Genomic DNA, 14,667 nt, shown 5'->3' with positions numbered 1-14,667 from the left:
TTAAAAAAAATTAGAATCGATTCTCTCTCTGACAGGAGACTCTGCCAGACGTTCCCAGCAGACCCTCACAATGCGTTTGGGCCTGCCAGGTCTGTCCGGCATCCTCCCCCACCATCGCAGCCAACTCACCACCAGGTGGTGATCAGCCTTCCCGGTAAGGTCTATTCAGGTGTACTGGAGAGGAGGCATAGTCGAACCTCGGATTCAGGAGGACAGTATGGTTTTCGTCCTGGTCGTGGAACTGTGGACCAGCTCTATACTCTCAGCAGGGTCCTTGAGGGTGCATGGGAGTTTGCCCAACCAGTCTACATGTGCTTTGTGGACTTGGAGAAGGCATTCGACCGTGTCCCTCGGGAGGTCCTGTGGGGAGTGCTCAGAGAGTATGGGGTATCGGACTGTCTGATTGTGGCGGTCCGCTCCCTGTATAATCAGTGCCAGAGCTTGGTCCGCATTGCCGGCAGAAAGTCGGACACGTTTCCAGTGAGGGTTGGACTCCGCCAAGGCTGCCCTTTGTCACCGATTCTGTTCATAACTTTTATGGACAGAATTTCTAGGCGCAGTCAGGGCGTTGAGGGGATCCGGTTTGGTGGCTGCAGGATTAGGTCTCTGCTTTTTGCAGATGATGTGGTCCTGATGGCTTCATCTGGCCAGGATTTTCAGCTCTCACTGGATCGATTCGCAGCCGAGTGTGAAGCGACTGGGATGAGAATCAGCACCTCCAAGTCCGAGTCCATGGTTCTCGCCCAGAAAAGGGTGGAGTGCCATCTCCAGATTGGGGAGGAGATCTTGCCCCAAGTGGAGGAGTTCAAGTACCTAGGAGTTTTGTTCACGAGTGAGGGAAAAGTGGATCGTGAGATCAACAGGCGGATCAGTGTGGTGTCTTCAGTAATGCGGACGCTGTATCAATCCGTTGTGGTGAAGAAGGAGCTGAGCCGGAAGGCAACGCTCTCAATTTACCGGTCGATCTACGTTCCCATCCTCACCTATGGTCATGAGCTTTGGGTTATGACCGAAAGGACAAGATCACGGGTACAGGCGGCCGAAATGAGTTTCCTCCACCGGGTGGCGGGGCTCTCACTTAGAGATAGGGTGAGAAGCTCTGCCATCCGGGGGGAGTTCAAAGTAAAGCCACTGCTCCTCCACATCGAGAAGTGCCAGATGAGGTGGTTCGGGCATCTGGTCAGGATGCCACCCAAACGCCTCCCTCCGGAGGTGTTTAGGGCACGTCCAACCGGTAGGAGGCCACGGGGAAGATCCAGGACACGTTGGGAAGACTATGTCTCCCGGCTTGCTTGGGAACGCCTCGGGATCTCCCGGGAGGAGCTGGAGGAAGTGGCTGGGGAGAGGAAAGTCTGGGCTTCCCTGCTTAGGCTGCTACCCCCGCGACCCAACCTCGGATAAGCGGAAGAAGATGGATGGATGGATGGATAATCGATTCTGAATCGCACAACGTGAGAATTGCGATTCGAATTCGAATCGATTTTTTCCCACACCCCTAATATATATATATATATATATATATATATATATATATATATATATATATATATATATATATATATATATATATATATATATATATATAATACTAAATTTGCCATAGTGTGTGAATGTGAGTGTGAATGTTGTCTATCTGTGTTGGCCCTGCAATGAGGTGGCGACTTGTCCAGGGTGTACCCCGCCTACCGCCCGAATTCAGCTGAGATAGACTCCAGAACCCCCGAAAGGGAAAAGCGGTAGAAAATGGATGGATGAACTAAACTGAACTGAACTGAATTTATGAAATGATATACTGTAAATGGCCCTGCGATGAGGCGGCGACTTGTCCAGGGTGTACCCCGCCTACCGCCTAAATGCAGCTGGGATAGGCTCCAGCACCCCCCGCCACCCCGAAAGGGACAAGCGGTAGAAAATGGATGGATGGATAACAATAATAAAACATTATAAAATACATTATTTGCATGAAATAATTGACCCCGTTACAGGTATACTGTAAATGCTTGCATTAAATATCAAATATTGGCATTATATTTATATTTATATTTATTTATTTATTTATATATATATATATATCGTACGATAATAATATTTATAGTTCTGTATATTTCATGAGGATTTTCTTGCCTACACAGCAGACCTTTAGAACAGAGTCGGAGCCCACCCTCCTCTTGCCCAGCGCGCGAACACGCGCTTATAAACACACACGCGCGCGCGCGCACACACACACACACGCACACACACACAGAGCAGACATACAGAGGCAGGCGTTGCGCGCTCCCGAAGCGCTGAACGCGCAACAAGCGGGGCCAGCGCGTATGGAGCGGGAGCGCGCACAGAGACGAGAGCACGCGGGCACGAGGCGATACCAGGAGCGGGGGAACGAGATCCTGTAACGATTTTTTTTTTAAAATAACCTTATCCGCCTTTTTTTTTATCGGCGTATTCGCTTCATTTTTTTAAATTTTTTTTAAAAATAAAGAGTGACGAACATCCGCAATTCGTCGAGAGGATGCGTTTTCACGTCGACGCGTCGAAGGAAGATGTGCAGCCATGACAACAACAAGAGGACACTGTCAAGTGTAGACGACGACACGATTTATCCGTGGCGTGTCTTCTCTAGAGGCCGTCCGTGGGCACCGAAAGCCGCGGGAATGACGGTGCCGACGTGACGTGGAGTGCAGCGGGGGACGCCATCGAGTGGACGGGAGGAGGGCGTGAGGTCCAACAGAGAGCTGGAGGGGTGGACGCCCAGTTGGACGTTGGACCCCTAATGACTGCTCCACTGTCTGCTGTGTCACTATTATTATTATTATTATTAGCGGTCAATGTTGCATTGATTTTAATGGCGTGGAGGGAACAGCCGAGAAACGGGAGGATGGAGACGCAGTGAGCGAGGATTGACGGTAAGATATGGATATAGGTTATGAGCAGGCGCCCCGCCTCTCTCTCTCTCTCTCTCTCTCTCTTTCTCCCCCTTCTCTTTCTCTCTCTCGCCCTGTCTGCATGCACGTACAGGTGATGGGATGACTAGCAAAGGTGCCCAGAAATATACCACTTCAAAAGGTGCACGCTTTTGGTACCTTTTGACCAAGGCAGTGAAATGCACAGGCTGGCATACCATTACAATCCAAAATTACTTGATTTACATAGCACATTTAAACAACAACAACAAATGTTTTCCAAAGTGCTGCACAAAAATATTAAAAACAAGATTCAAATACTATCCCTAGCTCCACCAATCCATCCATTAAGGCAGAAGGCGGGGTAGACCCTGGACAGGTCGCCGCCTCATCAAAAGGTGTTTTGTGTTTTTGGACCTCAGGAAGGCATTTGATGCAGTAAATGAATCTGTTCTTCTTACCAAGCTCTCAAAATGTAACTTCTCTCAAAATGCTGTGAGCTGGATTGAATCGCATCTGCATGATCGAACACGATCTGTATTAGTTAACCACTGCAGATCTGACTCTCGTAGGCTAACCTCCGGAGTCCCTCAGGGGTCAATATTAGGCCCCCTTTTATTTAGCCTCTATATTAGTGATTTGCCCACTGTTTGTCCTGAAGCTGAATGCTTAATGCTAACCTCCGGAGTCCCTCAGGGGTCAATATTAGGCCCCCTTTTATTTAGCCTCTATATCAGGGGTGTCAAACTCAAATACAGAGTGGGCCAAAATTTAAAACTGAACAAAGCCGCGGGCCAAGGTTGAACAAATTAACCTTTTAATAGGGACCCAAACAAGTTTTGCATTTAATTTTGAACAAGCAAGGCTTATATAACTTTATAGTGACATGCAAAATCCAGTTTCAAATAATAATAATAATAATTAAAAAATATCAATGGCATATCAAATACAATTTAAATAACAATTGAATGCCTCTTTTCAATTTGCAGCCTTCTGAGGTAAATATCAACATTAACTTTTTCCACCGGCTAATAAATTTGAAAATAAAATAACAATGAATAAACCAACCATTCAGGACTTTAAACTGCTCAGTTTGCAACACACTGATCTAATCTGATGTGCCCAAGCCAGATACCTGGCCTCTTTTCTTGGATGCTAGTTCATTAATGTCAGGGCTCAGGCTTTGAGCTGAGGCAACCTTCATTATCCAACGAAGGTGTTCATCAGTCATTATATCTCGTCCACCCGGACCACAGTCTTGGGGGCGTGCCTTAAAGGCACTGCCTTTAACATACTCTACGAGCTATCGTCACGTCCGCTTTTCATCCATTCTAACATCGTTCAGACCCAGTTACAAGATACATGTGGCTTCTCTACGCACACATGAGTGAATGCAAAGCATACTTCATCAACAGCAATACAGGTTACACTGAGGGTTCCAGTATAAAAAACTTTAACACTGTTAGAAATATACGCCACACTGTGAATCCACACCAAACAAGAATGACAAACACATTTCGGGAGAACATCCGCACCGTAACACAACATAAACACAACAGAACAAATACCCAGAATCCTTTGCAGCACTAACTCTCCGGGACGCTACAAAATACACCCCCGCTACCACCAAACCCAATATGCAGACCACAGCGTGCAGGTAAAAAGGTATGTAACGCTTAAGCCAAAAATGAACAAAAGGGAAAGGAAAAGGCAATGAAGCATAGGGATGGCTATGTAAAACGACAGTAACACTGAACTGGCTACAAAGTAAACAGAAACAGAATGCTGGACGACAGCAAAAACTTGCAGCGTGTGGAGCAGAGACGGCGTCCACAAAGTACATCCGTACATGACATGGCAAGCAACAATGTCCATACAAAGAAGAATAGCAACAACTTCAATAGCCTTGCTTGCTAACACAAAGCAGGTGCGGGGAATAGCGCTCAAAGGCAGACATGAAACTGCTACAGGAAAACACCAAAATAACAGCACAAGACAAGAACTAAAGCACTACACACAGGAAAACACCAACAAACTCAAAATAAGGCACGAGGAGGCCTTGGTGGAGTTTCATTTTTTAACGTTTTCTGCTGGTGGTGTCCCTCCGTATTTTTAAATGAAAACAATGTGCCTTGCCTCAAAAAAGGTTGAAAAACACTGGCTTATTGTATGCAGACGACACAGTTTTCTTCCTTCATGGTCACACCAAAGACATTGTTGCTGCTAAACTCACTAAAATAATGTCCTATGTTACAACTTGGTTGCAGGAGTGCTGTCTGCAGCTAAACCTTTCTAAAACTGTAGGCATGTATGTAACTAAAACAAAAAAAGTATCATCTGACCCGGACATACATATTAATGGAGAAAGAACACAAATTGTCAGCCTATGTAAATATCTTGGGTTAATAATAGATTCAGAGCTTTCCTTTAAAGCCCATATTGGCAAATTGTGTAAAATAATCAAGTTTAATCTCGCAAATTTCCGTGCTATTCAAAATGAAATGTCAACTGAAGCTGCAAAATGTATTTGCACTCGATGATTTTCAGCCATTTCAACTATTGCCTTACCAGCTGGTCTCAGGCTGGTCAGAGTTTAAAAAAACCCATTGGAAATCTTGTACAAACAAGCAATTAAAGTTATGGATAAACAACCTAGGCACTATCATCACTGTGCCATTCTAAAAAAAATACAGTATTTTAAACAGGGAGAGTCTTCACACATTTGCAGACTTAAAAGTGACCTATAGAGCAGTGGTAGTAAAAAAAAAAAAAAAAAATCTTTTTTTTTTTTTGTCATAAAGAAATACAATCATGTGTGCTTACGGACTGTATCCCTGCAGACTGTATTGATTTATATTGATATATAATGTATATATTGTGTTTTTTATGTTGATTTAATAAAAATAAAAAAAAATAAAAAATATATATATATATATATATTTTTAATTTCTTGTGCGGCCAATCAGTCCGCGGACCGGTACAGTACTGCATGAATTGTCTCCAGATCCTCTGGCAGAGTTCATCAGCCAAAGAAACAGTCGTGAGCGTGTCACTCCAGGCTCTGTCAGAGGTGACTGTTATATTCCTCTGTGCAGGAGCATTTTCAGTAAGTCGGCCTGGTCAGTAAGGAGTGCAAATGTGTGGAACTCAGTACCTGAGGAGGTTAAACTAGTCACAACTTACAAGGCCTTCACAAACAATTTAAAATGTGGCTTATCAACCCTTATAGCTGCCAGCACGAAAAGATGAGCCTGTTTTGATGCTAACATAAATGTTATGTTGTGATGTTGTATTTTATTTTTTTATCATATTGTATATGTATTGTTGTGCTTTTATTCTTTTTCTCTATAAAACCAATATAAAAACTATATACAAATAAATATGATTGAAAACCATTTTTAAGGGTAAACCAATGAAAACAATAAATAGAAATAAAAATGTAAAAACACAGAGGACCACCCAACTCGCGCAGTGTTAAAAGCCGGAGAATAAAAGTGGGTCTTAAGACGAGACTTAACTTAGACTTAGACTTAGAAAAACTTCAATGATCCACAAGGGAAATTGTTCTACACAGTAGCTCAGTTACAAAGGATGGAAAGTGTAAGGATGGAAAGGATAATGCAGGTATAAACTAAATAAATGATAATGATAATTGGATTATACTTGTATAGCGCTTTTCTACCTTCAAGGTACTCAAACCGCTTTGACAGTATTTCCACATTCACCCATTCACACACTGATGGCGGGAGCTGCCATGCAAGGCGCTAACCAGCAGCCATCAGGAGCAAGGGTGAAGTGTCTTGCCCAAGGACACAACGGACGTGACTAGGATGGTAGAAGGTGGGGATTGAACCCCAGTCACCAGCAACCCTCCGATTGAACTTCGCCACGCCGTAGACTAAAAATGTACCGTAGTAGCAATATAAAATATAACATATATGTAATATTTACATATTATATATACAGTATATGATATATCCTGATATATTATATTATATTATATTTTTATATGATAGATACAGGGGCAGCATGGTGGCCTCACAATATGAAGGTCCTGACTTCAATCCCGGGCTCGGGATCTTTCTGTGTGGATTTTTGCATGTTTTCCCTGTGACTGCATGGGTTCCCTCCGTGTACTCCGGCTTCCTCCCACCTCCATAAAACATGCACCTGGGGATAGGTTGATTGGCAACACTAAACTGGCCCTAGTGTGTGAATGTGAGTGTGAATGTTGTCTGTCTATCTGTGTTGGCCCTGCGATGAGATGGCGACTTGTCCAGGGTCTACCCCGCCTTCCGCTCGATTACAGCTGAGATTGGCTCCAGCGACCCCCCGCGACCCCGAAAGGGACAAGCGGTAGAAAATGGATGGATGGATGGATAATATATACGATATATAACAATTACCATGTACAATATTACAGTATATGTAACAGCAGAAAATATACAGTATAAACAAAGAGAGGTAGCTAACATAGAAGCGGTCATGTAATAGACAGATATCATCTATTGCTGTATGGCGAGTGATTATACAGCTGGATGGAGTGCGGAATGAAGGAGTTCTTGAATCAAACACTGTGGGAACGAAGCTGAAGGAGCCTGTTGGCTGTGGGAGCAGTTCGAACATGGAGGGGCACAGTGTTCCAGAGCTTAGAGACGGTCCTGTCTCCCCTGGTTTTAAGTCTCGTCTTGGGCACCTCGAGCTGGAGCTGGCTCTCGGACCTCAGAGCGCGCGCAGGAGTGTAAATTTGGATGAGGTCTGAGATATAATGAGGTGCCAGTCCATGCAAAGCTTTAAAACCAAACAGAACATTTTAAAATTAATTCTAAAATGAACAGGGAGCCAGTGCAAAGTCTCAAGAATTGGGGTTTTATGCTGGCGTTTCCTGGCCCCTGTTTAAAGTCGTGCGGCCGCGTTCTGTACTAACTACAACCGGGAGAGAGCTTTTTGGCTAATGCCAGCATAAAGTGCATTGCAGTAGTTCAGTATAAAAATTAATTACATGCAGGGATTCTTAACCTTTTTGACCCCGGGGTCCAACTTTTACACTATAGAGCCCCGGGGTCCACTCAAATATTACACTGAACTAGATGAAGCAATTCCAGAAGGAATTGCGTGTGAACGCTCCAATGCTGAAGTTGAACTGAAATGCTGACAGAATGTAGTATGAATGTAAGAATAATTTGAATATTGGAATGGTTTGAATGTTGAAAAGCTGCCGTTGAACTCATCGGCGCCAATCTACATTTCTGCCAGTGGGTGCTCGGTGTGTGTGTGTATAAAAAAAAAATAGACGTTCAGCGACGTTTATATTCCATATGATTTGTGGCTTTTTTTATTATTTTGTAAAACAGACCAAACTCGCCACAAAATTAACTACGACAAGAAAATATTTTAAAGATTGAAAGTTGCCATCAACCCCACGTGGGTGCTCGGCATTGTCCGTGGGTGCTCGGGCCCCGAAGCACCCACTGGATGGCGCCTATGGCTGAACTGAAATGCTAATGGAATGTAAGTCGAATGTAGGAATAGTTTAAATGTTGAAATCGTTTACACGCTGAAATAATTTGAATGTTGGAATGGTTTGAATGTTGAAGAGTTAGAATTTCCAGGAAAACAGGAATTTGGTTTGGAACTTTGGAAAGTTTTAGTTTGAATGTCCAGGATGTGGATGTTGGAATGGTTTGAATAGGTTGAAAAATGTGGGAATTGTGCAACTTGGAAAAATGTCGCATTCATTACAATGGGAACTTCCTAGAAATTTGGGAATTTTGGCAAAAGCAGGGATTTTTGGAAAATGATTCGGAGCATGGATGTCCTAAATGAGCTGAATTGGTTGGTATTAGAGTTGTTTAAACAGGGCAGGAAATGTTGAAGAAAGTAAATGGTATTAGGGAATTTCGGGAAAATCAGGAACTTTTTTTAACTTGGAAAAATAGTAGTTTGAATGTCCAGGATGAGTTAAATGTGTTGAAGGTGGAATGGTTTGAATGGGTTGAAAAATGTGGGAATTATAGAAGTTTGAAAAATGGTCAATTCATTTTGAATGGGGAAAATGCAACAAAAAAAAAAGGAATTATGGGAAATCCGGGATTTTTTTTTTTAGAATTGTTTGAGTAGAGCACACAATGCCTGAATACGCTGAATATTTTGAAGTTGGAACAGTTTGAATCAGATGAAAAATGTGGAAGTTGTGAAACTTTGAAGAATGTCCCATTGACTTCAATGGGAATTTCAGAAAAAAATGGAAATTTCGGGTAAAGCTGGATTTTTTTTGAAAATGGTAAAAAATATGAATGGTCTGAATGAGATGAAATGGTTGGTGAAATCGGTCGAGAAATGTTGAAGTAGTAACATGTTGAATTGAGAAATGGTATTACGGAATATATATATATATATATATATATATATATATATATATATATATATATATATATATATATATATATATATATATATATATATATATATATATATATATATATATATGTGTCGAGGTTTCTGTGGCTTATCAGTTATGCAGTGCTCAATACCGGGGTAGAGCAGAATATACGTTAGGTCAGGAAAAAACACAGAGGATATTTCATCGTTACAAGCCTGTTTCGCAGGTTTCCCTAAAATCCCCTGCGAAACAGGCTTGTAGGGATGAAATAGCCTCTGTTTTTTCCTGACCTAACGTATATGTATATATACTGTATATATATATATATGTACTTATATATATATATATATATATATGTACTTATATATATATATATATATATATATATATATATATATATATATATATATATATATATATATATATATATATATATATATATATATATATATATATATATATATATATCTTAGGGCTGCAACTAATGATTAATTTGATAATCGATTAATCTGTCGATTATTACTTCGATTAATCGATTAATAATCGGATAAAAGAGTAGTATTTTATTGAAAAAAAACAGCATACTGGCACCATACTTATTTTGATTATTGTTTCTCAGCTATTTGTAAATGTTGCAGTTTATAAATAAAGGTTTATTAAAAAAAACAACAAAAAACAAAACAAAAAAAACAACAACAACAACTCTGCGCATGCGCATAGCATAGATCCAACGAATTGATGACTAAATTAATCGGCAACTATTTTAATAATCGATTTTAATCGATTTAATCAATTAGTTGTTGCAGCCCTAATATATATATATATATATATATATATATATATATATATATATATATATATATATATATATATATATATATATATATATATATATATATATATATATATATATATATATATATATATAATATACAATAAAAATAAATATATGTATATATATATATAATTTTCTTTTTTTTCTTTTCCTTTCTATCCCTCTCCTAAAAAAATGAAAAACTTTTTTAAACTTGGGCCGGATTGTGGACGTGGTGGGATAGATTTAGCCCGCGGGCCGTAGCTTGGGGACCTCTGCATTACAGTATGCGCATCAGGGATGTGATGCCAGGCTTGGCTGCCATTAGGCTGCCATGGTCAGTCGTGTACGAGTGTGTGGTACGCTGTGAAATATTCATGTGCACGTGAGTGGTCTCAGAGTATCCCTCCAAAAGGGGTTCACGGTGAGGATGCCACTCCACTGCAGCATCTAATGTGTGCTGCATGGTGCAAACATTTGATCCGTAAGGGTTTGTTGCAGCTCACGACCCTGCAAATGTGAACACACGGGGGGAAAAAAGATGAGAGTGAAAGGGAATGTGAATGAGAGTCCACTGGCGACATTGCAGGAGTGCACGGTGGAGGATAGAGAGAGGTGGACAAAAAGAATGGAGGAGAGAGGTAGAGATGCTTAATGGCTGACAGGACTTCTGCTCTAGAGTCAGCCTGAATTGTAGCCGCATGTGTAACCCTTGGTGTGTGCATGTGAAGGTAATGGACTATGTACCATGTATGCAACATCATGACCACTTGCAAATTCTAAAGGCACATTTTTGGTGTCTGTCTGTCTATTGAATGATTTTTCAAACTCAATTGCAATTCTAACATCACCTTTTTGTCGGTGTGTGCGCTACATGTTGGATGTGAAGGAGAAAACAACATTTGGCTTCCAAGTATAATTTGTATCGACCACGGTGTGGCAAAAGGAGAATGGATTTGTTTAAACCAGCGCACACACACACAAACATGTTTTGGATGGATTTTTCTTTGCTGCTTCAAGACAAAAACCTGCACTTTGTATAAACGTTTATATATTTAGTATATATTGATTGATATTGCAGAGGTCTTTATTACGGTTGTGCGATATAGACTATATATTATGTAAATGATATACATTTGTCTGACTTTTATTACTATGGTCATACTGTGATAATGCTTTCTGATGACACATTCTAGCTCTGTCTCGCAAATTTGACAGCGACAAGCAAACAAAATCATTAATCTTCGTCTCGATGGTGGCAAATAAACTGTTTATTAAAAGTACCATTATCACTGAAGGATCAGAGGACAAGGAATAGTTAAACATGCTACGTGAGAGGTTACAAAAAAGAAACGCTAACCACTAAGCTAGAACTCTTGAATGTAAACAGGGGTGGGCAGATCAATATAAATATGAACTGTAACGATAGTATCAGTATCTGTATATGGATGGATCAATATTTTTATTATCACAAAACTGTTTTTTGTCGGTTTTATTATTGTCGCCAAAATTTTGGAAATAGGAGCAAATAATAGTTTTTGCTTTTGTTTAGGTATTTTGCACTATTGACTTTATAATAAATATTTTGTAATTAAAGGGAACAAGGAAATAATCTGAATATTAATTGATATTGTCGGACTACAGTTGTGATCTAAAAAATGTAAATATTGAATTAACCTGAAACTATCAAGTCCGAACACTGGTATGGCCAATACTGCCCCTGTAACTACTTGGTATTGAATCAATACCCATATTTGTAGTATTGCTCAAAACTAATGTAAAGTACCCAAACAACCGAAGAATATGTGCTTATTTCATTTTAACAGAAGTGTAGATGTAACCATGTTCCAACAGAAATTAACCAGATATTAACAGTAAAATTAGAGAACATCTGAGAAAATAATGCAAACATAACACAATATGTTACTGCATACATCAGCATCCAAATTAGGATCTTTTGTAACCCGTTTTGAAATGGTTCTATTTTCATTTATATACCAATTAGAATATCGTTATATATGACAGTGCCCCAAGAGGCTGTAATACATATCACAATAAAGATTTTTAGGCATATCGCCCATCCCTGGTTTTTATGGATATTTTGTTTAACGTCCCGTAGCCGATGTCATGTTCTACTTTTTTAGACAGCATACATATTGACAATGAGTCAAGGCACCTCTTGTTGTTCCATCCAAGTAGCGCATTCTGTTTTGCTTCAAAATACGAGAATTGGGTGAATGACTACACATAATCGATAGTTATGTAAATCCCTTATATTTTTCTAAAGAGGCATGCTCATAGCAAGATGACTTGTTTGTTTACCGTCAATATTTTAATGGGAAACTGTCTGGCTGGTGGAAAAATTATCTTATCATATGGGCTGTAATTTCTCACATTACCAAATGATTATGTCAATGTTAAACAATTGAAACTCAGTATAAAAGATTGTCCAAAGAGCAAAAAATTACATTGGTCAGCATTGAATATTGTCATGACCGGTCCCTTCCAGTCATGTCCTGTGTTGGTTTTGTTGTTATTCTATTTTGCTTAGTGTACATTTTTGTTGCCAGCACTCCTAGTCCACCTTTGTTTACGTTCCTGTTGCTAGGAGCGTCTAGACTCACACACCTGTTTCTGTTTGTTGATTAGTGTCTCCACTTGACACCGCCACTAATCACGTGAAAAGTTGCAGTTTCCTTTTTTTGTCACGCTTAAAACGTTCTTGTTCACCACACGCGACAAGTACGTTCGTTTCACAATATGCTTCTATAGCTTTCCCTTGTTAGCCTTTTGGTTTATGTTTTTGCTACCTGACATGCTAAGTTAGCCTCGAGCTTCATGTGCTCTTTCCCAGCGGTAATTGGTATTGTTTGTATTCTGCCTCGTTAGTGGAATAAAAAACTCTTCTTACCTGCACGCTGCTTCTGCCGCTTGCTGTCCAGCCAAACGTATCAGAATATGATACATGGAATTGTCACACATAGATCTGTGCCAGGGCTAAATAATTCTACTTTGGACACCCACCTACATAATTAACACATAATACATTTTACCATTAAGTAGGGTTGCCAATTAAGGCAAAAATCAAAAGACAGATTAATCGAACATTCTACCTCTGTTTAATTTATTGCACGATTATTCCACTCCCAACTGCTACTTTTTGGTCGTCGTCATCCATATTGTAACCAAGTCTACTTTTCGATGTTCTTCTAGTCCTGGGGTCAGCTACCCACGGCTCTAGAAAAAAAAGTTTTGTTTTAATATATTTTCTGTAGGAGAACAAAAATGACACACACCTTCCTAATTGTTAGACATTCCACTGTTTATATTAAACATGCTTCACTGATGAGAGTATTTGGTAAGCACCGTTTTTGCCCTATTAATTTTAGCGATCCTTGAATTTACCGTAGTTTGTTTACATGTACAACTTTCTTCGATGCTGCCACAGAAATACGTGTTTTATGCCACTCCTTCTTTGTGTCATTTTGTCCACCAAACATTTTATGCTGTGCATGAATGCACAAAGGTGAGCTTTGTTGATTGTATTGATATACTGGAGTGCTTATCAGGCATATTTGGTCAATCCGTGACTGCAAGCTAATCGATGCTAACATGCTATTTAGGCTTGTTGTCTGTACATATTGCATCATTATGCCTCGTTTGTAGGTATATTTGAGCTCATTTAATTTCCTTTACTTTTATCCTCTGTGTATTTAATTTGTCTCATGACACATTATCTTCATGTGATATTGGCTGCATTTCTCATAGTTGTTTGTGCGTTATGTTGTTCCAGACCAAAGCAAACGTTACCCAGCATGCATAGATTGTAATACATCCACACACATTTATACCTTTGGCCATTCTAAGATAGTAATTTCCAAAAGTTATCTAATCCTCCATTTTACTAATGATTTCCAAATTTGCAAACGTGTAGATTAAAAATTAAAATACAACATTTCTGTCAACGAAGGTTTGCGCCAGCCTTTGATAGTAGGCTAATATAGCTAATATAGACACTTACATCATGTGTTGCCTTCATTATAACACTTATATACAGCTTTTAATTTTTTGCAGCTCCAGACAGATTTTTTTTTTGTATTTTTGGTCCAATATGGCTCTTTCAACATTTTGGGTTGCCGACCCCTGTTCTAGTCAGACAATATTTTTGGTACAATGGTTGGAATGTTTGTGTAGCCATGTCTGTCCATACAACTAACACTAAATGATTTGTGGGTACAAACTGCTTTTGTTGTACTGACGGTTCTGGGTTTGAGTTTTCCTCCAAGACACCTCTGTGTAGTTTACTGGATAGGACAATGTTACACAGAAATGTTACTTTCCAAGCCTGAAAAGTCAGTTTTGATAATTTTTTGATAATTCACCCAGGTTAGTGCATTATTCAATCCAAATTGAAAACAACCCTACTACAGTACAGCCATTCTTCTATCTGCATGAGCACAAAAAAGACCAACCATGTGAACACACGCTTGTCTAATATTTTGACTAAATGTAACTGAAAAGGCAACGTTAGTGGTCGTTCTTAGGGCTACAGCTATGGATTATTTCACTAA

General features: G+C 39.8%; 1 protein-coding gene across 5 annotated transcripts in view; it reads left to right on the top strand.

Moving 5' to 3' along the window:
• The first annotated feature begins 2,361 nt into the window (after positions 1–2,361).
• LOC133639542 (adhesion G protein-coupled receptor L1-like) overlaps positions 2,362–14,667 on the top strand; it is a 91,096-nt gene continuing 78,790 nt past the window's right edge. For all 5 annotated transcript variants that reach the window (XM_062032924.1, XM_062032923.1, XM_062032926.1 and 2 more), the window contains exon 1: positions 2,362–2,903. The gene's annotated coding sequence lies outside the window, so the exon portion shown is untranslated. The remainder of the gene's footprint in view (positions 2,904–14,667) is intronic.

This window comes from Entelurus aequoreus, linkage group LG22 (genome assembly GCF_033978785.1).
Source record: "Entelurus aequoreus isolate RoL-2023_Sb linkage group LG22, RoL_Eaeq_v1.1, whole genome shotgun sequence".
Taxonomy (NCBI): Eukaryota; Metazoa; Chordata; class Actinopteri; order Syngnathiformes; family Syngnathidae; genus Entelurus; species Entelurus aequoreus.
The sequence above is the reverse complement of the archived record's forward strand: the minus strand, read 5'-3'. Positions and strand labels throughout refer to the sequence as shown.